This window comes from Arachis duranensis, chromosome 1 (genome assembly GCF_000817695.3).
Source record: "Arachis duranensis cultivar V14167 chromosome 1, aradu.V14167.gnm2.J7QH, whole genome shotgun sequence".
In the NCBI taxonomy this organism is placed as follows: Eukaryota; Viridiplantae; Streptophyta; class Magnoliopsida; order Fabales; family Fabaceae; genus Arachis; species Arachis duranensis.
Genome location: NC_029772.3, coordinates 54,202,810 through 54,228,440, shown reverse-complemented (window position 1 = coordinate 54,228,440; position 25,631 = coordinate 54,202,810). Strand labels below are relative to the sequence as shown.

The 25,631-nt window shown below is 37.2% G+C and overlaps 1 non-coding gene across 1 annotated transcript; it reads left to right on the top strand.

Moving 5' to 3' along the window:
• The first annotated feature begins 24,672 nt into the window (after nucleotides 1–24,672).
• On the top strand, nucleotides 24,673–24,776 carry LOC127742744 (small nucleolar RNA R71). The gene has a single exon (XR_008004138.1). It is a non-coding gene; the product is annotated as a small nucleolar RNA R71 (small nucleolar RNA).
• The last annotated feature ends 855 nt before the right edge of the window (nucleotides 24,777–25,631 follow it).

The following is a 25,631-nucleotide window of genomic DNA, read 5'->3' as shown; positions in this document are numbered from 1 at the left end:
TCACCCCCAACCATGGGGTTTAGAGACTCATGCCATAGAAAATACAAATTCAGATGTAAAATGTCATGAGGTACTGAATAAATCTCTAAAAGTAGTTTTTATACTTAACTAATAACCTAGGTTTACAGAAAATGAGTAAGCTAAGATAGATAGTGCAAAAATCTACTTCTGGGGCCCACTTGGTGTGTGTTTGGGCTGAGCAATGAAGCTTTCACGTGCATAGGCTACTTCTGGCATTTAACTCCAACTTTTGTGCCAGTTTGGGCGTTTAACTCCAGCTTTTAGCCTAATTTTGGTTTTTAACGCCAGAATAAGGTAGAAAGTTGGCGTTAAACGCCAGTTTGCGTCATCAAAACTCGGGCAAAGTATGAATTATTATATTATTGCTGGAAAGCCCAAGATGTCTACTTTCCAACGCAATTAAGAGAGCGACAATTGGGCTTCTGTAGCTCTAGAAAATCCATTTCGAATGCAGGGAGGTCAGAATCCAACAGCATCTGCAGTCCTTTTTCAGCCTCTGAATCAGATTTTTGCTCAGGTCCCTCAATTTCAGCCAGAAAATACCTGAAGTCACAAAAAAACACACGAACTCATAGTAAAGTCCAAAAATGAGATTTTTGCATAAAAACTAATAAAAACATAGTAAAAAGTAATTATAACATACTAAAAATTACCTAAAAACAATGCCAAAAAGCGTATAAATTATCCGCTCATCAACATGCATTTATATGATTGAGGCCATCATTTCATTTAGCTCACTTACCCAAATAGCCTTACCTTTCATCAACCATTGTTAGCCAACTTTGAGCCTATTTTAACCCCTTTTGTTCTTAATTTTAGCACATTACAAGCCTTAAAGCGAAAAACAATAAATGTCCTTTATTTGGATCTTTGATTAGCTTAGGCTAGTGAGCATGTGTATCATTTAAATGTGGGGAAACTTGGGATATTGGTTGAGGTAAGAGTATGTTGCTATTTGCATTGAAGATCTTGGGAATTGGGTACATACTCATGTATTAATTATGTTTAAACCATATGCATTGATACTCTTGTATATACTTTATTGCAAAAAGAAAAAAAATATAGAATAAAGAAAAAATATATCAAAAGAAAAAGAAAAAGAAAAAAATAGAAAAAGAAAAAGAAAAAAAAATATATATATATATAGAAAAAAAAAAGTATGTGAAAAAAAAGTGGGAATCATGGGTAGTTAGGTTTGTATTTGAATTGTATAGGTTGTAGGTTGATGACATGTCATCATGTCATGTTTTTCTATGCTTTTTCATACAAGAAATTGATGATTAGTGCTTAAATATTGAATGCTTTTGTGCTTAAATGGTATATTTCTTTGATCTTTTGATTTTATAAATTTTGTAGAAAATAAGTGGAAAAAGAATCAATATAGCACAAAATCAGCTCAAAAGAAGAAAATAAGAATTTCGGGGCACATTTTAAAGTTTAGACACACTTTGGAGCCTTAGGCCACGCTTTTATAAGCGTGGCCCATGACTAAGTCAAGGAACCGTGACAAACAGCTGGCGTTCACTTTGGAAGTGAGCACCACGTTCACTTTCTTAACTTTTTCGTGAATTTCAGCATGGAAGCAAGCTTTTTGTTGTCCGAGCACTCACTAAGTTAACTTGGCGCTAACAGCATGACCATGCCTTCTTCAAATGACCATAACTTGAGCTACAGATATTCAATTGACATGCTTCTAGTTGCGTTGGAAAGATGACATTTAGAGCTTTCCAACAATATAAAATAATCTATATTTGGCATGAAATTGAAGCACAAGTGATAGGCATCTTTATGGCCCAAAAACACATTTGGAGCAGCGCTTGAAGAAAGCAACGGAGCGCTCATTCGGAGGGCACTGGCTAAGGAATGGCGCGCACCAAAGGAGCAGCACTCAACCAAGGAACGTAGCGCAAAATATGAGAGCGCCAGGGAAGAAAGATGCGCACCCAAAGGAAGCACGTTTGGTGAGTGAACGGGACGCTCATTTTCCAACGGAGCGCTCCACTGGGAGCATCAACAAGCATGCCCCTGACCCACTTCAAACAATTGCCACTCGGACCCACTTTATACAAGGCCAAACCAACAAAAGCCCCAAAGCAAGCAGAGCCCAATTGACATCACTCAAAGGCATAATGATCACTTAGAATAGGAATTTGGCATTTAATTGTAAATTGTTTTCAGTTTCAATTTCATTTTCATTTTGTAAAAGCCTATATAAAGGCATCAGTTTCATTTCATTGAGGAGAACGGTTAGGCTCTAATAGAGAGTAGTAGGAGTAGGAGTAGAATAGAAAGCTCTCTTTTAATTTTTCCCTTCTGGAATTGGAGAATCAAGATCAGATCTGGATTTTCTTTTCTTTTCTACTTTCGTCTTCTTCCTTCAGCAATTTCTTCTTTTCTGTTTTATTAAGAGAACAATTAAGATTTAAGTTTTCATTCTATTTTGATTCTTCTACACTTCTACATTTCTATTTTGGTACTGAATTGATCTGTTTCTGAATTTCCTCATCTGAAGAGCTCTTTAGTTTACTGTATTTCACATTTTCAGTTCTGTTTTAATTCCCAGCACCCAAATCCCTTTATTCTTCATGCAATTTAAGTTCCATTGCACTTTAGATTCAACAATTTAAATTCCTTGCACTTTAAGCTTCAGTCATTGACTTTTCTTGCAATTTAAGTTTCACCTCTTTTGCTTTCTTGCACTTTAAGTTTCTGTAATTCACTTCTTCTGCACTTTTAATTCACTGTAATTTACCTTCTGCTAGTTCAATTTCGCTCAATTCACCACCGTTAGCTTGACTAAATTAATCACCTTACTAAAGTTGCTCGATCCATCAATCTCTGTGGGATCGACCTCACTCATGTGAGTTATTACTACTTGATGCGACTCGGTACACTTGACGGTGATTTTGTGTGGAATCATTTTTCCCTCATCAAGTTATTGGCGCCGTTGCCAGGGAATGATATAGATCGACGATGATTAAGTGGGTGAGAAGTCTAGATTAAGCATTTTCTTTGTTTTTGTTCTTTTAATTTTCTAATGCCAAGGTGTTTGAGTTATTGCCTCACTAAGAAATTCTCACTTGTGACATGAATTTCAATTTTCATTGGGGATGTATTTTACAAAATTCAAATGGAGTTCAACTCATCTTTTGATCAAAAAAGTTTCATGGGATATTATCCACCATCACCAATTGACTATTCTAATGGTGGCTGGGAATATCACCAAGAAATCACAGATTCTGAGCACTTCAATCAATGGAGATATGCTTCAGAGCCACAAGATGAGCAAGAAAATCATATGGGATATTGCCCACCACCACAAATTGATTCAAGTCATTATTCCAATGGTGGCTAGGAATATCACCAAGAATCAACAGATTATGAGCAATCCAACCAATGAGGACATGCTAATCAAGACAATTCCATGGAATACTATCCAACACCACAAAATAATTCATATTATTATGCTAATAGTGGATGGGAGTATCAACAAGGAATACACAAGTATGAACACCTCCCAAAGCCACAAGATAATTCATAATGCTATAACAACTACTCAGATTGTGATTGGGAGGGTCAAAATCAAAGAGATCTTGATGATCCATACTTTGTTCATCAAGAGACATCATCACTGGAGACATCATCACTAGAGTGTGCTTTCGATAAATTCATGCAAGATTGTTCCCCAATGCCACAATATGATCCATATTTGATGAATTCGTTAATGACTCACAATGTGGATGGAAGGAGCAAAACCAGAGAGCATTTGATATTGCACACTCTACTTATCAAGAGCCATCATCACTTGAGCAAACCTTTAATTCATTTATGCAAAATTGTCCACCCTCACCTCCTAGTTTCTCTTTTGAAAATTCTTCATCACTTGATTATACCTCAACACACAGCTTTCTCCAAGATCCATACAACTCGTCTCACCAACCACAAAATTCATTACACAATTCACAAAATTCACTCCATACCCCTCAAAACAACTTCACCACAACACATCCATGTCCACAAAATTACTCTCAACCTTCAGAGGATCCCCTTCAAAAGTCCAGAGAATTATTGGAAAGACAAGAACAATCCTGGAAAAGGCAAGAAATCCTCTTTCAAAAGATGGATGAGCACTTGGAGAAAATAAAGAAACACTCAGAACTGTTAAGCAAGGAAGATGAAGACCAATCGGTGGTGCAAAAGAGGAAGTAGAAAAACAAGAAAGTGAGGAAGACAATCAAGGAAGTCCAAACTCAAGTGAAGCAAAAAGTTGGATAGAAGAAAGGCTCATTGAACCACCAATGCATGAAACTTCTGATGAAGAGAACACTCAAACCAACACACAACCACCAAGACTTGATATCCTAGAAGTGAAGGCAATTAATAAGAGCATCAAAAAGAGGATTGTGACGAAGATAACAAGGACAACATTCAAAAAAAGGTCAACTGCAAACAATCCCACCCTTGATCCAGCAAGCAAGCTCAATCAAGCCATTAACAAAAGGAAGCTTGCTAAGGAGAGACCGGAACAGGGGACAAAAGCTGAATCTTCTCCCCTCTTGAGGTCATTCCTCTTAACAAACTGGAAGAAGAGGAAGAAAGTTGAGAACAACATGTCAAGATAATGACACTAAAAGAGCTCTTGTTGGGAGACAACCCAACCTTAGGTAACATTTTATTCCTTTTCTTTGTTTATTTTCTCTGTCTGCTTTGTTTAAATTTCAATAAATTGGCATATGATTACATTCTAAGTTTGGTGTTTCCCTGCAACAATTTATTTTCAACCCTTATAGATGATTGCATCAATTCTAAATTGAGAGTGTCACACTAAGTTTCTAAGTTTGGTGTGGCACTTAATTCTCTATGCAAGAAATCCAGCAACACCACTTGTCTACATAATCATAATGCCTTTACAGTGTTATCTTTCTTTTGGTTCGACATTTTTTTATTCTCTTTGTTTTAGTTAAGTATTTGTTTTTAATGTTTCCATTTATTTTACTCCTCAATTGTTTTTGTTAAATACCTCACCAAAAAATCCTTATTCATTACAGATTTTTCCCTTGGTAATTGTATTTATCATATAACAGTTCCCTTTGTTTAGTTTTAGTTCAAATAAATTGACATATGAGTGCATTCTAAGTTTGGTGTTGCTATGCAACACAATTTATTTTCAATCTTTACTGGATACTTGCATCAATTCTAACCGAAAGTGTCACACTAAGTTTGGTGTGCCACTTATTCTTTATGCAATGTATCATGCACACCCTCTTAGTTAGGCAATCATAATGTCTCTGTTCCGTGTGCCTTCACTGTTATTTTTCATTTTTCTTGCTTAAACACATGTACTACTAATATTTTGTTGTGTAAGACACTCATGATCTATCATAAACCCCATCAACACTGTACCAATTGTTGCTTGAGGATAAGCAAACACTCTAGGTTGGTATGGGAAGGGGAAGAATAGGAGGAAAAGGATAACAATGGTAAAGATGAACTACAAGGTGGTAACGTTCCTTTTTCTTCCTACTTATTTCCAGCACTGTAAATTGCATGACTGTCTTTATCTTCTCTGTATACATGTGTGTATGAATAAGCATAGTTTGATTGGTAAATTGTAACATCTTGCTGTGACATTATAACTACCATCTTGGATTTTATGAGTTCAAAAGCAATAAAGCATCATGATCATAAACAAACAAGGTCATTAAAGAAGAACTTAGCATAGGCATACACGTATTAGAAGGCTAGTATGATTAATTGTTGCTCAATTGCATTAGATTTTATTTAATTGAAGTTTTCATCTAGGACATTTTGTGAAATCTTTGGAAATCATGAAAACCTTGAAGAAGCAATTGTAAATTAAGGCAAGAAAAGCAAAAGGGAAAGAATGAGAAAGCTGAAGGCTCTGAGTACCAATGACAATTTCATTTGTTAAGTACTTGTGGTGTTTATGTATCAAGCAAAAAGCCTGAAAACAAAACACTTAGAGTCAAGGCTAGGCTCAAGTGCAAAAGCACTCCCTCAAAGCTCAAGGCTCTGAGCATCAATGATTAGAGAGTAAAGAAAAGAAACAAATGAGCTTGAAGAAGTCCTCTAATTAAATGGTTGTGGCGCTTATGTATTAAGTGGTAATACTTGAAAACAAAGCATTTAGAGTCGTAGCTTTGTTATCAACTCATAGGGCAAAGCACCCAAAAGGAGAAGCTAATAAGAAAATCAAAAGCTTATTTCAAGGAAGAAATATAAGGAAAAGATTTCATAAATTGAGCAAGATAGAAGCATCAATCATTTACCTTTCTTTTGTGATTGTGGCATGCATAGAAAACTAGCCAACCATGAACATTGAGTTGCTATTCTTCTTACCTTGGATTGTCAATCTTTATTGCATGATTCTTTTCTTGCTTGGGGACAAGCAAGGTTTAAGTTTGGTGTTGTGATGACATGTCATCATGTCATGTTTTTCTATGTTTTCTCATACAAGAAATTGATGATTAGTGCTTAAATATTAAATGCTTTTGTGCTTAAATGGTATATTTCTTTGATCTTTTGATTTTATAAATTTTGTAGGAAATAAGTGGAAAAAGAAGCAAAATAGCACAAAATTAGCTCAAAAGAAGAAAAAAAGAATTTTGGGGCACATTTTAGAGTTTAGACACACTTTGGAGCCTTAGGCCATGCTTTTAAAAGCATGGCCCAAGACTAAATCAAGGAAGCGTGACAAATAGCTAGCGTTCACTTTGTAAGTGAGCACCACATTCACTTTCTTAACCTTTTCGTGAATTTCAGCTTGGAAGCAAGCTTTTTGCTGTCCGAGCGCTCACTAAGTTAACTTGGCGCTGATAGCACGACCATGTCTTTTTCAAAATACCATAACCTGAGCTACAGATGTCCAATTGATGCACTTCTAGTTGCGTTGGAAAGCTGACATTCAAAGCTTTCCAACGATATATAATAATTTATATTTGGAATGAAATTGAAGCACAAGTGATAGGCATCTTTAAGGCCCAAAAACACATTTGGGGTAGCGCTTGAACAAAGCAACGGAGCGCTCATTCGAAGAGCGCTGGCTAAGGAAAGGCGCATACCAAAGGAGCAGCGCTCAACCAAGGAACATAGCACGCAATAAGAGAGCACCAGGGAAGAAAGATGCGCACCCAAAGGAAGCACGCTTGGTGAGTGAACAGGATGCTCATTTTCTCAACGGAGCGCTCCACTGGGAGCATCAACAAGCATGCCCCTGACCCACTTCAAACAATTGCCACTCGGACCCACTTCATACAAGGCCAAACCAACAAAAGCCCAAAAGCAACCAGAGCCTAATTGACATCACTCAAAGGCCCAAGGATCATCTAGAATAGGAATTTGGCATTTAATTATAAATTATTTTCAATTTCAATTTCATTTCATTTTGTAAAATCCTATATAAAGGCATCAGTTTCATTTCATTGAGGAGAATGGTTAGGCTCTAATAGAGAGCAGTAGGAGTAGGAGTAGAATAGAAAGCTTTCTTTTAATTTTTCCCTTATGGAATTGGAGAATCAAGATCAGATCTGGGTTTTCTTTTCTTTTCTGTTTTCGTCTTCTTCCTTCTGCAATTTCTTCTTTTCTGTTTTATTAAGAGAACAATTAAGATTTAAGTTTTCATTTTATTTTGATTCTTCTGCACTTCTACATTTCTGTTTTGGTACTGAATTCATTTGTTTTTGAATTTCCTCATCTGAAGAGCTCTTTAGTTTACTGTATTTCACATTTTTCAGTTCTGTTTTAATTCCTAGCACCCAAATCCCTTTATTCTTCATGAAATTTAAGTTCCATTTCACTTTAGATTCAACAATTTAAATTCATTGCACTTTAAGCTTCAGTCATTGACTTTTCTTGCAATTTAAGTTTCACCTCTTTTGCTTTCTTGCACTTTAAGTTTCTGTAATTCACTTCTTCTGCACTTTTAATTCACTGTAATTTACCTTCTGCTAGTTTAATTTCACTCAATTCACCACCGTTAGCTTGACTAAATTAATCACCTCACTAAAGTTGCTCGATCCATCAATTCCTGTGGGATCGACCTCACTCATGTGAGTTATTACTACTTGATGCGACTCGGTACACTTGCCGTGAGTTTGTGTGGAATTGTTTCTCCCTCATTATTGGTTAGGTGAGAGCTTAAGTTAATCAAAGATTCAAATTTTAAGCTCACTTAGCCATATATAACCTTACCTTGACCCTAGCCCCATTACAACCTATGATAAGACCTCATGATATATGTATGCATGCATTGAATAATTGTTGATTGTTAGATGAAAAACAAATCTTAGAAAGCATGATTAGAGGAAAATTGAGTGAATCAACCCTAAACACTTGAGTGACTAGAGCGGATACTCATCTGGTGAGGGTTCGATGCTCAATTCCTTATTCCCGGCTTTCATGAGCTTTCTTCTTGCAAATCTATTTGAACTTCATTTTGATATTTGAATTGATAGGATTCATGAACCATCATACTAATCTTGGCCCTACTTGTTCATGTATGTCTTGGAGATTGATTTTCTCTTAACCAAGTAGATAGCGTCATATTACATTTAGTTGCATGCATGTAGATAGGTTTATATAGTTCCTTTGCATTGAATAAATGTTCATACCCCTTTTCTTGACCTTCTTGGTTTAGCATGAGGACATGCTATTGTTTAAGTTTGGGGAGGTTGATAAACCCCATTTTTAGGGCTTATCTTGTGTTGAATTTAGAGGGATTTTATCATGTTTTTCCATATTTATTCAATGAAATAGCATTGTTTTTGTAATTCTCCTTTAATTGTGCTTAAGAGTGAAAACATGCTTTTAGGTCTTAAAATAGCTAAATTTAATTCACCTTGATTCCATTAGATGCCTTGATATGTTTGTTAAGTGATTTCAGGTTTAGAAGGCAAATATTGGATTGAGGGAATGAAGAAAAAGCATGTAAAAATGGAAAACTCATGAAGAAATGAAGGAACTGCTAAGCTGTCAATCCTGACCTCTTCGTACTAAATCAAATATAACTTGAGTTACAAAGGTTTAAATGAGGCAGTTCCAATTGCGATGGAAAGCTAACATCTGGGGCTTCAAATTGATATAAAATTTGTCATAGTTGCTTGGCGTTTAAGAATGCGTACGTGTCATTCCACGTGCACACGTCGTAGGATCAGCGTGGGTCATTTTAAGTAACTTATGGCCAGCGATTTCTAGCTCATTTTAGGCCCAATCCAACTCATTTCTGATGCTATTGAACCCAAGGATTGAAGGGGGATGAACCAAGTAGTGTTAGTTGAAGTTTTCATCATGTTTTAGGTTAGAGTTCTAGAGAAAGAAGCTCTGCCTTCTCTCTAGAATTTAGGTTAGAATTAGGGTAGATTTTCTTAGATCTTGGTTTTAATTGTTGATTTCATTTACTTTCCTTTTCAATTTCTTGTTGCTACATCCTTGTTTTCTTAGTTTTATTTGTTATTTCCTTTATTTTGATATTCTCATGTTCATGCACTTTTGTTTCCTTTGATTTCTATTAATGTAATTACATGTTTTATGTTCCTTTATGTTTAATTGCTTTGTTATTGTTATTTCCTTGCATTTGGTAGTGTTAGATTTTATATTTCTTGTCATTTTATTATGCTTTCCTTTTATGCCTTCCAAGTGTTTGATAAAATGCTTGGTAGGATGCTAGAGTAGATTTTTATACTCTTGGCTTGGGATGGTAACTTAGGTGAACTTGAGTTGCTAATGTCCAAATGATTGATGATTGGTGTCCATTGACTATAGCTTTCACTAAGTCAATTAGTGAGTGGCTAGGACTTATGGATTAGAATTAATATAGCTCATTTCACTTTCCTTCACTTGTTAGAGGATGACTTAATGGGATTGATCCTTGCAATTATCATATTGTGGTTAGTTATAAGGATAAAGATCCTTAACCATCAACCCTTGCCAAGACCTTTTTATCATTTGATTTTCATTTATTTTTCTTGTTCCTTATTTGAAACCCCAAAATATACAACCCATAACCTATAATGGATCACACTTCCCTGCAATTCCTTGAGAGACGACCCGAGGTTTAAATACTTTGGTTTATTTTTACCGGGGTTTGTACTTGTGACAAACAAATTTTTGATTGAGGAATTGTTTGTTGGTTTAGAACTATACTTGCAACGAGATTTCATTTGTGAATTTCTTTACCGATAGACAATTTCCGCTCATCACCCCTCATAGACCTCTTTCTTCCAGGTATGCAATCTCGTTCTTGTTGATCTCATTTATTCTTCTTGTTGATTTTGGTGCTTATGTCAGTCTTCACAATTTAGGTTCTGAATATTCCAACCATGATCAACAACGGTACTTTTGAAATTATCACCCCTGTGGAACTTATTAAGAAGGGTGACAAGGTCGGTTCTTCTGAAGCTGCACTGCTTTCCAAGCTTGGCATCAGGCCCTTCTCATATGGTCTTATTGTCCTGTCTATGGCAATGGTTTAGTATTTAGCCCTGAGTTTCTTGATCTCACTGACGACGACCTTGTTGAGGAGTTTGCCATTGGAGTCTCAATGGTGACCGCACTCTCATTGGCCATTTCATACCCGACCCTTGCAGCTGCCCCACATATGTTCATCAATGCCTACAAGAATGTTTTATCTGTTGCCATTGAGACAGATTACTCTTTTGTTATGATTCGTGTGGTTGTGGTTGTCATTTTCGTGTTGTTCCTTACCTTTTATTTGCAGTTCGATAACAAGAAGCTTGAAGCTTTGAAAAAGAGCAAGGATCGTAGCGCTGAAATGCAGGTTAGCAGCGTTTATATAGGAAACCACAATCATCAAAGCCTTTAATCATCATTTGTTCTATTATGATTGTATATTTGTATTTACTCTGTGGATTGTGTTTGGGATTCTGTACAAAAGCACATTTGATTATAAATCCTTACTAGCATTTGTAAGAATTGAAGCTGTTAGAATATGTGCATCTTTTGTAGTCCCCTTTAGCACTTTGAGATAAATGCTCTATTTTGATTAATTTATTTATTTTTTATTTTTTTACCCTTTTTTGCTGTATTAAGCTCTAAATTTAGATAATAACTTAGAGGGATATTGGGGCCAACATCTTTGTGTTGCAATTTGTAATATTTTGGAACTAAGATCTGATGCATGATTATAAATTACGCCTCTAAATATGTTGCATCATTCTCTCGGTCTCGGTTTCCAGAAAATAGAGTTCCCTGTTTGATTGCCAACATTTTGCAGCATATTGATTTGTCTAGTTTGATGAATAGGAGAATGAAATTGTTCTTTCATGCAATTTGTTTAGGTTTGTTATGTAGGCACAGACTTGATGCGTTATAAGGTTTCAAACAACATTTGTATGGATAAAATAGATCACATGCTATTTATCTCTGTATGCATCTAAACGACATATTCATTTGTTATTTCTTTTAGTAAATTATAAAAAGGAAATCATTAACATATGGTTCTAAGTGTTTATACTTTATACTCTTATCTTGTTTGTTACATTAACCAATATTACCTTTTTCTTATGATTTATCTTTATGTTAGGGATGCATCTAAGAACTCAAAGTTGGTTCAGTCGGAAGGGAATAGTCGATACTCTCTAAGAGCCATCAGAAAATCTGATCTTGTTGGACTATATTTCAACCGAGAAATGGAAGGGTATTGTAGATTTTGATGATCATCTTGATGATATAAGCAAGTTAGTGCTTTTGCCATGGAACACGTTATATTATGATTTTTTAATTGATAACACACAATCTATAATGATGAGAGCAAAATGCAATTAAACTAAAATTATTTATCAGCATTCAAATTGGTTTCTTTTTTTCTGCAGGAAAGACTGGGCGAGCTGTAGCAGTATGATGGCAAAGTAGAACTAAAGAAGGATGACATAGTGGAAAGATCACTAATGAGAGAACTTTTGCGTGGTCTAGAATTCAGAATAAATTCCCGTTGCAAGTATAGCTTCTAAACCAACAAAAGTCCTTTCATACAAACGTTTTGGTTGTCACAAGTAACAAACCCCTAAATAAATTGATAACCGAAGTATTTAAACCTCGGGTCATTTTCTCAAGGAATTGCAGGGAGGTATGTTCTTATTATTGGTTATGAGTTTGTAATTTGGGGGTTTTGAGAATGAGGAACAAATAAAATAAATGACAACTAAAATAAATAAATGACTGTAAAATAAACTTTGGCAAGGTGTGAGAAATTGGAAGGCCTATCCTAGTTATCCTTATCAATGATGACGAAAATTGAATCTTGACTCCACTTACTTAACCTCTGCTGTTGCAAAGGAAGGTCAAGTGGCTAATTAGTTTGATCTTCAAATCCTAGTTAATTCCTAGGAAAAGATTGGGATTATAGAAGTTCAAGCTAATTAGTAAAGATAGCGGTTATCGATCACATTGAGTTTGATAACTCAAGAGTTACTGATTTCCTAACCAAAGCCAAGAATGTGGAAAGCTGAATTGAAATCATAAATCTGAAAACATCTTAATAATGTATAATCCTAACATGAAAAGTTCATAAGCTAATTGGGCAACATAAATCAAATATCAATAAAAGCATTAAAGTATCTGAAAATAAGAGATAAATATAAAGTAAAGGAAATATTGAACCTGATGAAGAGTTGAAATAAATCCTAATTTCTAAAAATACTAATTTCGAAATCCTAAGAGAGAGGAGGGAGCCTCTCTCTCTAAAAACTACATCTAAACTACAAATTATGAATTATGAAAAGCATCCTCATGAATGGATGCATTCTCCCACTTTATAGCCTCTAATCTATATTTTCTGGGTCGAAAACTGGGTCAAAAATAGCCCAGAAATTGCCCCCTGCATATTCTGGTACGTTCAGGTCGCGGGCAAGTGACGCGGAGGCGTCGCCCACGCAGCCGCGCGGATTGAAGTTTGTAGATACGACGCGTCCGCCTGGATCACGCGTTCGCGTCATCTAGTGTCAGGGAAACTATGGCATATTATATATCAAATCGAAGCCCCGGACGTTAGCTTTCCAACGAAACTGGAACCACGTCGTTTGGACCTCTGTAGCTAAAGTTAGAGCCGTTTGAGTGTGAAGAGGTCAGGCTGGACAGCTTAGCAGTTTCTCCAACTTCTTGTATTCCTTCCATTTTTGCATGCTTCCTTTCCATCCTCCAAGCCATTCCTGCCCTATAATATCTGAAAACACTTAACACACATATCAAGGCATCTAATGGTAATAAGAGACGATTAATAATAAGAAAATATAAGATCAAAGAAGCATGTTTTCAATCATAGCACAAAATCAGGAAGGAAAATGTAAAACATGCGAATTGTATGAATAAGTGAGTAAAGAGTTGATAAAAACCACTCAATTGAGCATACGATAAACCATAAAATAGTGGTTTATCAACCTCCCCACACTTAAACAATAGCATGTCCTCATGCTAAGCTCAAGAGAAACTATAATGAGATGAAGAGGAATGATAGAATATATGAGATGCAACCTATGAATGCAACTAAATGCAAAATCTTTCTACCTACTTGGTTAAAAATAAATAAGTTCTCCAAGACAAACATAAATCAGATTTCACTAATTCAAATCATACAGTGAAAAAAAGTAAACTTGTAAGAAGATCGCTCATGAAAGCAGGGAATATAGAATCAAGCATTGAACCCTCACTGGTAGTGTATATGTGCTCAAATCTCTTAAGTGTCTAGGGTCAATCTCTCTACTCTTCTCTAATCATGTTTTCTAAAACTTTGTTCTTCATCTAACCAATCAACAAATATTTAGTATACTAATGCAAACATCATGAGGTCTTTTCAAGGTTGTAATGGGGCTGAGGTAAAGGTAGGGATATATATATAAGGCTAAGTGAGCTAATTAAGTGAATCCTTGATTAGTCTAAGATCTCACCTAACATACATACTTTGTCAAGCAAAGCTTCTTTACCTATTCTCCCATATTTTTCCCACTTTTGATGTTACATGCTCATGCATTAGTTTTAATTTTGTCCCATGTGCATTGCTTTATTTTGCATTTGGGGAATTCTTTTGTATCCTCTTTATTCAAATACTGAATTATATATTTTTTTAATGCACATGGTAATTCAATTATTTTGATTTCACATGGGCATGCTTCCCAAAAATTTTATTTTGAATTATTTCATTCTTTTCAACTTCCCACCCATTGTTTCTATCATCCATGTTCCCAATAGGTTTCCCACACTTAAACAATTACACAATTTTTATCTTAAGCTAACCAAGGATTCAACTTGGGATTTTAAATTTGTTTTTCTGCTTAAGACTAGTGTTGTGGTTTATAGAATAAGAGGGAATTAAAGGCTCAAGGGGGCTAACAAGGGTGATGTAAAAGGTAGGCTAATTTTGGGATAAATGAACTAGAATCAAACAATGGCCTCAATCATATGCAAGCATGTAAATATATTAAATATTGGACATATAGAATTGAACAAAGCAAAGATTGCAATTATAGAGAAGAAAACACACAAGAATAAAAATTTATAGTTAAATATTGTAACCATGTAAATAAGCTCAAAATCTCACAGGTTGTGTGTTCTTTGGCTCAAAAACCTTGTTCCAAATACAACTTCAAACAAATTTAACACAAAAATTTTCAATTTAAATTAGTGAAATTTTTCAAAAATAGGATCTTAAAAAGAAACTTATTATTTTAACCAAGCAGTAGCTAAATGCATAAAATTAAATAAACATGCAATTAAACATGCAAATGCAATAATGGACAAACAAAGAAAATAAAACAATGGTGTTGAAAAGAAGAAAATAGCTAACCCATGGAGATCGGTATCGACCTCCCCACACTTAAAGATTGCACTGTCCTCGGTGCATGCTAAGATATATAAGTGGACGGGTTGCTTCAACTGGGGCTCTTTTTGTTCCATTCCTTGCCGGTGATTTGGGAGTAGCTTTCTCTTTACCCTTCTTGGTGGCCATCCTGAAAAGGGAAAAAGAAAGTAACTTTTAGAGCCTAAGGGTTAGAGCAAGGAAGAGAGCAGGAAAGGTGGTAATCAATGCACAATAAAGAAGAATGACGTTAACACACGCTCATGAGTACATGTGAAAAGTCATCAATGGAAAATAGCTAGTGCATATGATAACAAGTGAATGCAAGGTGTTTATTGGCATGCTGGCAAAGGCATGAGTAGCATAGATCAAGCATTCAATGTCCAAGTTAGATTACCAAGTCTTTCAAACTAACAACATGTTTGTAATAACAATTATATTTAATTAATAAAATATAAAAAGGGTTTTGTGAAAAGCAAGCATTTATAGTAGTAGATTAAAAGAAATCTTAAAAATAGTGCACAATGCCATACGGGCGTTTTGACAAACACATAGCATGCATGGTAAATAAGCTATTTGAAAGTATTAAATTGAACATGCAAGCAACTCTTTAAAAAGTAATATATAATTGTCAAATAATCCACAAAAATATAGAAAAAAACAATGACCCAAATAAAATTCCAACACCAATGAAAATAATGCAATGAATGAAAGTATGCAATTAAGTAAAAGAAAATGAAAGATAAGAAGAATGAGAAGGGAAAGAAGGGAAGAAGAAGTAAGTAAGAAAGGAGGGAGGAAAAATTAGGATTGGGGAAGAAAAGATAAAATATTTTGGCATATTAGGTTAAGGTGTGCGACGCTGGCGACGCAGTCGCGTGGGTGACGCGGCCGCGTGGTGCGCAATAAGGTCAGGCGACGCGGACACGTGGGTCATGCGATCGCGTCACTTGATTTGTGCTAGTGGCGCGAGTGCAGCCTCGCATTTGCACAACTCTCTGTTTGAATTGCATTTTGCCAAAAATCTGGGTGACGCGGTCGCGTGGGTGACGCGATCGCATGGATGGCCATTTTTGAAAGACGACGCGGCCGCGTGGGGCACGCGTTCGCGTGGGAGGGCTTGGGCTGCTAGCACGAGTCCAGCCCAATTCCAGCACAACTTTCGGCCATGCACCTTTTTGACGTTGATTTTCATGGCACGCGGCTGCGTGGGTGACGCGGTCGCGTGGGAGGTCAAAGTTCCACATGACGCGGTCGCGTGAGCGACGCGGTCGCGTGGGGTCAAATTATGCTAAAGGCGCACCTCTAGCCACGGTCTCGCATGACTCTCTGTTCAACTCTTTTCTACCCAACGCACTAGTGACGCGGACGCGTCAGCGACGCTGCCGCGTCGCGTGTGGGTTTCCCCTTTTTTTATGCAATATGCAGAATGCAATGCTTAATATGAATGCTATGCATGATTCCAGGTTCAATAAAATTTCAAAAACAAACAAAACATACTAGAATTAAAACTGAAAAGGGACGATCATACCATGGTGGGTTGTCTCCCACCTAGCACTTTTAGTTAAAGTCCTTAAGTTGGACATTTGGTGAGCTCCTTGTCATAGTGGCTTATGCTTGTATTAATCTAGGAATCTCCACCAATGTTTGCAATTCCAATATCCTCTGGGATCCCAAATCTTGTTTCTACACCCGTCTTCAAGTTGATTATCATGATTCCATCCGGGTGGTTCAGCTTTAGAATTCTCACTGAAGCGTCCAAACAACTTCCTAGACCCATTCAATTGAGCTCTATACCAACCTTTGCGTTTAAATTTTGAGGTTCCAACCATAATGAACCTTATAGGACAATTCTTACCACTGACCATATTCCTCTTACTCTTAATGCCACAAAGAGCTCTAAGTAGACCATCCGTCTCCAGTAGCCCATATTCAAGTGGGGTTAGAAAGCTAAGGGATATGAATTTTACCCACTTGAATGTTGTGAAGGATGATGGCAACTTAGGGGGAGGGGTCTCCGATAACTTTGGCAAGGTGATTTCAAGCTCCACTCCCTTGTGCTCTTTGACAACTTCCACCTCTTTGCAAACTTCTTTGATTTCAACCTCTTCCTCTTGGTAGCTTTCTTCTAATTCAAACTCTTCTTCATTGTGCACCAAGGGCATGGGAGGTTGTGCCTCGTCTTCTTGAATCTCCATCTCTTGATTAACCTCTTCCAAGTCTTCTATTATGATATGCCTTGGAGGTTGTACACCCTCCTCAACATCAATTTCAAATACCTTGGAAGGAGGCTTTATGACTTGAATTTCCCCTGGAGGTTCTGCATCTCCTAAGTCTTTAACCACTTCTTCCTCTTTAATAATTCCAGCTTCCTCCACTTGTTCCAGTACAAATTCATGCTCCTTACTGTCCACCGGAGTTTCTAATGTCTCTTTCATGCTACGTTATTCATTAGATTGTCCACATGATGAGAGAACTTTTGTGTGATCTAGAATTCAGAATAAATTCCCGTTGCAAGTATAGCTTCTAAACCAACAAAAGTCCTTTCATACAAATATTTTGGTTGTCACAAGTAACAAACCCCTAAATAAACTGATAACCGAAGTATTTAAACATCGGGTCATCTTCTCAAGGAATTGCAGGGAGGTATGTTCTTATTATTGGTTAGGAGTTTGTAAGTTGGGGGTTTTGAGAATAAGGAACAAATAAAATAAATAACAACTAAAATAAATAAATGACTGTAAAATAAACTCTTGGCAAGGTGTGAGAAATTGGAAGGCCTATCCTAGTTATCCTTATCAATGATGACGAAAATTGAATCTTGACTCCACTTAGTTAACCTCTGCTATTGCAAAGGAAGGTCAAGTGGCTAATTAGTTTGATCTTCAAATCCTAGTTAATTCCTAGGAAAAGATTAGGATTATAGAAGTTCAAGCTAATTAGTAAAGATAGCGGTTATCGATCACATTGAGTTTGATAACTCAAGAGTTACTGATTTCCTAACCAAAGCCAAGAATGTGGAAAGCTGAATTGAAATCATAAATCTGAAAACATCTCAATAATGTATAATCCTAACATGAAAAGTTTATAAGCCAATTGGGCAACATAAATCAAATATCAATAAAAGCATTAAAGTATCTGAAAATAAGAGCTAAATATAAAGTAATGGAAATATTGAACCTGATGAAGAGTTGAAATAAATCCTAATTTCTAAAAATCCTAATTTCTAAATCCTAAGAGAGAGGAGAGAGCCTCTCTCTCTAAAAACTACATCTAAACTACAAATTATGAATTATGAAAAGCATCCTCATGAATGGATGCATTCCCCCACTTTATAGCCTCTAATCTGTGTTTTCTGGGTCGAAAACTGGGTCAAAAATAGCCCAGAAATCGCCCCCTGCATATTCTGGTACGTTCAGGTCGCGGGAAAGTGACGCGGAGGTGTCGCCCACGCGGCCGCGCGGATTGAAGTTTGCAGATGCGACGCGTTCGCATTACCTAGCGTCAAGGCAACTATGGCATATTATATATCAAATCGAAGCCCCAGACGTTAGCTTTCCAACGCAACTGGAACCGCGTCATTTAGACCTCTGTAGCTAAAGTTATAGCCGTTTGAGTGTGAAGAGGTCAGGCTGGACAGCTTAGCAGTTTCTCCAACTTCTTGTATTCCTTCCATTTTTGCATGCTTCCTTTCCATCCTCCAAGCCATTCCTGCCCTATAATATCTGAAAACACTTAACACATATATCAAGGCATCTAATGGTAATAAGAGAGGATTAATAATAAGCAAATATAAGATCAAAGAAGCATGTTTTCAATCATAGCACAAAATCAGGAAGGAAAATGTAAAACATGCGAATTGTATGAATAAGTGAGTAAAGAGTTGATAAAAACCACTCAATTGAGCATAAGATAAACCATAAAATAGTGCTTTATCAATCACCAATCAAGAATTTATAGAGAAATCAGCGTTGCAAGTATAGTATCTAAACCAATGAAAATTTCGCGTATCAATTTAAAAGAGTTGTCACAAAATTTAGAAATAAAATACTGGGAGTATGAATCCCAGGTCGTCTCCCAACGAGTTGCAGAGAGAGTGCTAATTTATTAATTAGGGGTTTTCAAGAGAGTTGAGTTGAATAATGAGTGGTACACGAAATCGTGATACACAACTTCGTGCAGCTGACCAGCAAGTGCACTGGGTCGTCCAAGTAATACCTTACGTGAGTAAGGGTCGATCCCACGAGATTATCGGCTTGAAGCGAGCTATGGTCATCTTGTAAATCTCAGTCAGGCGGATTCAAATGATTATGGGGTGTTGATAATTAAAAAAATGAACTAGAACATAAAATAGGATAGAAATACTTATGCAATTCATTGGTGGGAATTTCAGATAAGCGTATGAAGATGCTTTGTTCCCTCTGAGCCTCTACTTTCCGATTGCCTTCATCCAATCATTCTTACTCCTTTCCATGGCAAGCTGTATGTAGGTGGATCACCGTTGTCACTGGCTACCATCCATCTTCTCAGTGAAAATGGTCCTCTACGGTTTCCCGCATGGCTAATTATCTGTCGATTCTCGATCATGTCGGAATAAGATCCATTGATCCTTTTGCTCACTGTCACTGCGCCCAACACTTGCGAGTTTGAAGCTCATCACAGTCATCCCATCCCAGATCCTACTCGGAATACCACAGATAAGGTTTAGACTTTTCGGATCTCAAGAATGTTGCCCATGTGATTCTAGCAAATACATACTCAAGAGATACATACTCAAGCTCTCGCAGATAGAACATAGGTGGTTGTTAGGCACGCGTTCATAAGGGAAGGATGATGATGAGTGTCACAGATCATCACATCCACCAGGTTGAAGTATGAGTGAATATCTTAGAACAAGAATAAGCTTGAATTGAATAGAAAAAACAGTAGTAATTGCATTGATTCATGAGGAACAGCAGAGCTCCACACCTTAATCTATGGTGTGTAGAAACTCCACCGTTGAAAATACATAAGAACATGGTCTAGGTATGGTCGAGTGGCCATGCCTCCCAAATAACATGAAACAATAGAAAGGGTTCAACAACCTGATCCCAAGATCAAAGATGATCAAAAGAATGAAAATACAATAGTAAAAGGTCCTATTTATAGAGAACTAGTAACCTAGGGTTTACAGAAATAAGTAAATAATGCAGAAATCCACTTCTGGGGCCCACTTGGTGTGTGCTTGGGCTCAGCATTGGAGCTTTCTCGTGCATAGGCTTTTCTTGGAGTTAAACGCCAGCTTTGGTGCCAGTTTGGGCGTTTAACTCCAATTCTGGTGCCAGTTTGGGCGTTTTACGCCAAAATTTTTATGCTGACTTGAAACGCCAGTTTGGGCCATCAAATCTATAGCAAAGTATGAACTATTATACATTTCTGGAAAGCCCAAGATGTCTACTTTCCAACGTAATTAAAAGCGAGCCAATTGGGAATCTGTAGTGCCAGAAATTTTTTTTCGAGTGCAGGGAGGTCAGAATCAAATAGCATTTGTAGTCCTTTTTCAGCCTCTGAATCAGATTTTTGCCCAGGTCCCTCAATTTTAGCCAGAAAATACCTGAAATTACAGAAAAACACACAAACTCATAGTAAAGTCTAGAAATGTGAATTTTGATAAAAACTAATAAAAATATACTAAAAACTAACTAAATCATACTAAAAACTACCTAAAAATAATGCTGAAAGCGTATAAATTATCCGCTAATCACAACACCAAACTTAAATTGTTGTTTGTCCCCAAGCAAGTGAAAACAAAATAGGATAAAAAGAAGAGAATATACAATGAATTCCACAATATAACTGAAACTTAGTCCCGATTAGATGAGCAGGGCTAGTAGCTTTTTGCTTCTGAACAGTTTTGGCATCTCACTTTATCCTTTGAAATTCAGAATGATTGGCATCTATAGGAACTCAGAATTTTAGATAGTGTTATTGATTCTCCTAGTTCAGTACATTGATTCTTGAACACAGCTACTTTATGAGTCTTGGTCATGACCCTAAGCACTTTGTTTTCCAGTATTACCACCGGATACATAAATGCCACAGACACATAACTGGGTGAACTTTTTCAGATTGTGACTCAGCTTTGCTAAAGTCCCCAGTTATAGGTGTCTAGAGTTCTTAAGCACACTCTTTTGCTTCGGACCACGACTTTAACCACTTAGTCTCAAGCTATTCACTTGGACTTTCATGACACAAGCACATGGTTAGGGACAGCTTGATTTAGCCGCTTAGGCTAAGATTTTACTCCTTTGGGCCCTCCTATCCATTAATGCTCCAAGCCCTGGATCATCTTTTACCCTTGCCTTTTGGTTTAAAGGGATGCTGGCTTTTTCTGCTTGCTTTTTCTTTTTCTTTCTTTTTCTTTTTCGCCTCTTTTTTTTCGCTACCTTTTTTTTTCTCCTTCACTGCTTTTTCTTGCTTCATGAATCAATTTCATAATTTTTCAGATTATCAATAACATTTCTCTTTGTTCATCATTCTTTCAAGAGCTAACAATTTTAACATTCATAATCTTCACTATAAAAAATATGCATTGTTCAAGCATTCATTTCAGAAAATAAAAAGTATTGTCACCACATCAAAATAATTAAACTAATTTCAAGATAAAATTTGAAATTCATGTACTTCTTGTTCTTTTGTAATTAGGAACATTTTTCATTTAAGAGAGGTGAAGGATTCATCGAATTATTTATAGCTTTAAGACATAGACTCTAGACACTAATGATCATGTAATGAAGACACAAACATGGATAACACATAAAGCATAAAAAATCGAAAAATAGAAAAATAAGATCAAGAAAATTAAAGAACGGGTCCACTTTAGTGATGGCAGCTAGTTCTCCTTCTTGAATATCTTATGGAGTGCTTGAGCTCCTCAATGTATCTTCCTTGCCTTTGTTGCTCTTCCCTCATGGCTATTTGATCCTCTCTAATTTCATGGAGAATAATGGAGTGCTCTTAGTGCTCTATCCTTAGTTGCTCTATATTGGAACTCAAATCTCCCAAAGAGGTGTTGAGTTGATCCCAATAGTTGTGTGGAGGAAAATGCATCCCTTGAGGCATCTCAGGGATTTCTTGATGAGGGACTTCCTCATGCTCTTGTTGAGGTCCATGAGTGGGCTCTCTTGTTTGCTCCATCCTCTTTTTAGTGATGGGCTTGTCCTGTTCAATGAGGATGTCTTCCTCTATGACAATTCTAGCTAAATTGCATAGGTAACGTCATGATGGACCTTTGAGATGAATCTCTCCATCTCCCATGACTCAGAGGTGGAAGCTTTTGCCTTCCCTTTCCTCTTTCTAGAGGTTTTTCTGGCCTTAGGTGCCATAAATGGTTATGGAAAAAACAAAAAGCAACACTTTTACCACACCAAACTTAAAAGGTTTGCTCGTCCTCGAACAAAGGATGAAAGAAATGGACGAGAAGGAGGGTGAAGTAGGGTTCGGCCAAGGGGTGATGAGGGGTTTATATAGGAGTGGAAGAGAGGGGTGTCCGTGTGTGAGGGTTGGGTTGGGAGGTAAAGGATGTGAATTTGAATGTTGAGGTAGGTGGGGTTTTTGGGGAAGAGTGGATGGAGGTGATTGGTGAAGGGTATTTGGGGAAGGGTGTTATTGGAATGTATGAAGAAGAAAGAGAGTGAGTTGAGGTAGGTGGGGATCCTATGGGGTCCACAGATCCTGAGGTGTCAAGAATTTCTCATCCCTGCACCACTCTGGCATGTAAACGCCCTCTGAGTGCCAATCCTGACGTTAAACGCCAGGTTGCTGCCTATTTCTGGCGTTTAACGCCAGCTTTTCTTCCCTTTCTGGCGTTGAACGCCAACTTTGCTTTCCTTTCTGGTGTTTAACATCAGTCTGCTGGCGTTAAACGCCCAGAATGGTGCCAGACTAGGCGTTTAACACCCATTCTGCTACCCTTACTGGCGTTTAAATGCTAGTAAGCTCCTCCTCCAGGGTGTGCTATTTTTAATGCTATTTTTTAGTTTTGCTTTGATTTTTGTAGTTATTTTTGTGACTCCACATGATCATCAACCTAATGAAAATATAAGATAACAATGGAAAATGGTAATTTACATAGATAAATAAAGATTGGGTTGCCTCCCAATAAGCGCTTCTTTAATGTCAATAGCTTGACATTGAGCTCTCATGGAGCTTCACAAATTCTCAGAGCATGGTTGGGGCCTCCCAACACCAAACTTAGAGTTTAAATGTGGGGGCTTTGTTTGACTCTGTATTGAGAGAAGCTTTTCATGCTTCTTCTCCATGTGTACAGAAGGAGATCCTTGAGCTTAAACACAAGGTTGTCCTCATTCACTTAAAGGACCAACTCTCCTATGTCAACATCAATCACAGCTTTTTCTGTGGCTAGGAAGGGTCTACCAAGGATGATGGATTCATCCTTATTCTTCTCAGTGTCCAGGATTATGAAGTCAGCAGGGATGTAAAGGCCTTCAACCTTCACTAAGACATCCTCTACAACTCCATAAGCCTGTTTCCTTGAATTGTCTGCCATATTCAGTGAGATTCTTGCAGCTTGTACCTCAAAGATCCCTAGTTTCTTCATTACAGAGAGTGGCATGAGGTTTACACTTGACCCCAGGTCACACAGAGCCTTCTCAAAGGTCATGGTGCCAATGGTGCAAGGTATTAAGAACCTTCTAGGGTCCGGTTTCTTTTGAGGTATCTTTAGCTGAGCCAATGTACTTAGTTCTTTTATGAGCAATAGAGGTTCATCCTCCCAAGTCTCATTACCAAATAATTTGGAATTCAGCTTCATGATTGCTCTTAGATACTGAGCAACTTGCTCTTCAGTAATATCTTCATCCTCTTCAGAGAAAGGATACTCATCAGAGCTCATGAATGGCAGAAGTAGGTTTAATGGAATCTCTATGGTCTCTATATGAGCCTCAGATTCCCTCGGTTCCTCAGAGGGGAACTCCCTAGTGGTCAGCAGACGTCCCATGAGGTCTTCCTCACTGGGAATCACTGCCTTTCCCTCCTCCACAGATTCGGCCATGTTGGACGTGGTTATGGCCTTGCACTCTCTCTTGGGATTTTCTTCTGTATTGCTTGGGAGAGTGCCAGGAGGAGTTTCAGTAACTCTCTTACTCAGCTGACACACTTGTGCCTCCAAATTTCTAGTGGAGGATCTTGTTTCATTCATGAAACTTAGTGTGGTCTTAGATTGATCAGAGACTATGGTTGCTAAGCCAGAACGATGCTGCTCAGAGTTCTCTGTCTGTTGCTGAGAAGATGATGGGAAAGGTTTGCCATTGCCAAACCTGTTTTTCCTACCATTATTGTTGTTGAAGCCTTGTTGAGGCTTCTGTTGATCCTTTCATGAGAAATTTGGGTGATTTCTCCATAAAGAATTGTAGGTGTTTTCATAGGGTTCTCCCATGCAATTCACCTCTTCCATTGCAGGATTCTCAGGGTCATAAGCTTCTACTTCAGAGGAGGCTTCTTTAGCACTGCCAGATGCAGCTTGCAATCCAGTTAGATTCTGAGAAATTATATTGACTTGTTGAGTCAATAATTTGTTCTGAGCCAATATGGCATTCAGAGTATCAATCTCAAAAACTCCTTTTTTCTGTGTTGTCCCATTGTTCACAGGATTTCTTTTAGAAGTGTACATGAACTGGTTATTTGTAACCATTTCAATGAGTTCCCAAGCTTCTGCAGGCGTTTTCTTCAGATGAATAGATCCACCTGCAGAATGATCCAATGACATCTTGGATAACTCAGACAGACCATCATATAATATACCTATGATGCTCCATTCTGAAAGAATGTCAGAAGGACACCTTCTGATCAATTGCTTGTATCTTTCCCAAGCTTCATAGAGGGATTCACCTTCCTTCTGTTTAAAGGTTTGAACTTCCACTCTAAGCTTACTCATCTTTTGAGGTGGAAAAAATTTAGCTAAGAAAGCATTGACCAGCTTTTCCCAAGAGTTCAGGCTATCTCTAGGTTGTGAGTTTAACCATATGCTAGCTCTGTGTCTTACAGCAAAAGGGAAAAGCATGAGTCTGTAGACCTCGGGATCAACTCCATTGGTCTTAACAGTGTCACAGATTTGCAAAAATTCAGCCAAAAACTGATGAGGATCTTCCAATGGAAGTCCATGAAACTTGCAATTCTGTTGCATCAGAGAAACTAATTGAGGCTTAAGCTCAAAGTTGTTTGCTCCAATGGCAAGAATAGAGATGCTTCTCCCATAGAAGTCGGGAGTTGGTGTAGTAAAGTCACCAAGCACCTTCCTTGCATTGTTGGCATTGTTGTTATTTTCGGCTGCCATGTCTTCTTCTTTTTCAAAAATTTCTGTCAGGTCCTCTCTAGAGAGTTGTGCTTTAGCTTCTCTTAGCTTCCCCTTTAAATTCCTGTCAGGTTCAGGATCAGCTTCAACAAGAATGCCTTTATCTTTGTTCCTACTCATATGAAAGAGAAGAAAACAAAGAAAGTATGAAATTCTCTATGTTACAGTATAGAGATTCCTTGATGTGTCAGAGGAAAAGAAGAATAGAAGGATGAGGTAGATAAAGAAGAATTTGAACCTATAGAGAGAGAGGGGTCCAAATTATTAAGAGATGAGGAGTGTTATTGATTAAATAGAAAGAGATGAGAGAAGGAGTTTTCGAAAATTAAAAAGGATTTTTGAAAAAGTGGTTAGTGATTTTCAAAAAAGATACGAAATAGTGATTAGTTGAAAAAGATTTGAAAATCAATTTTTGAAAAGATGAGAAGTTAG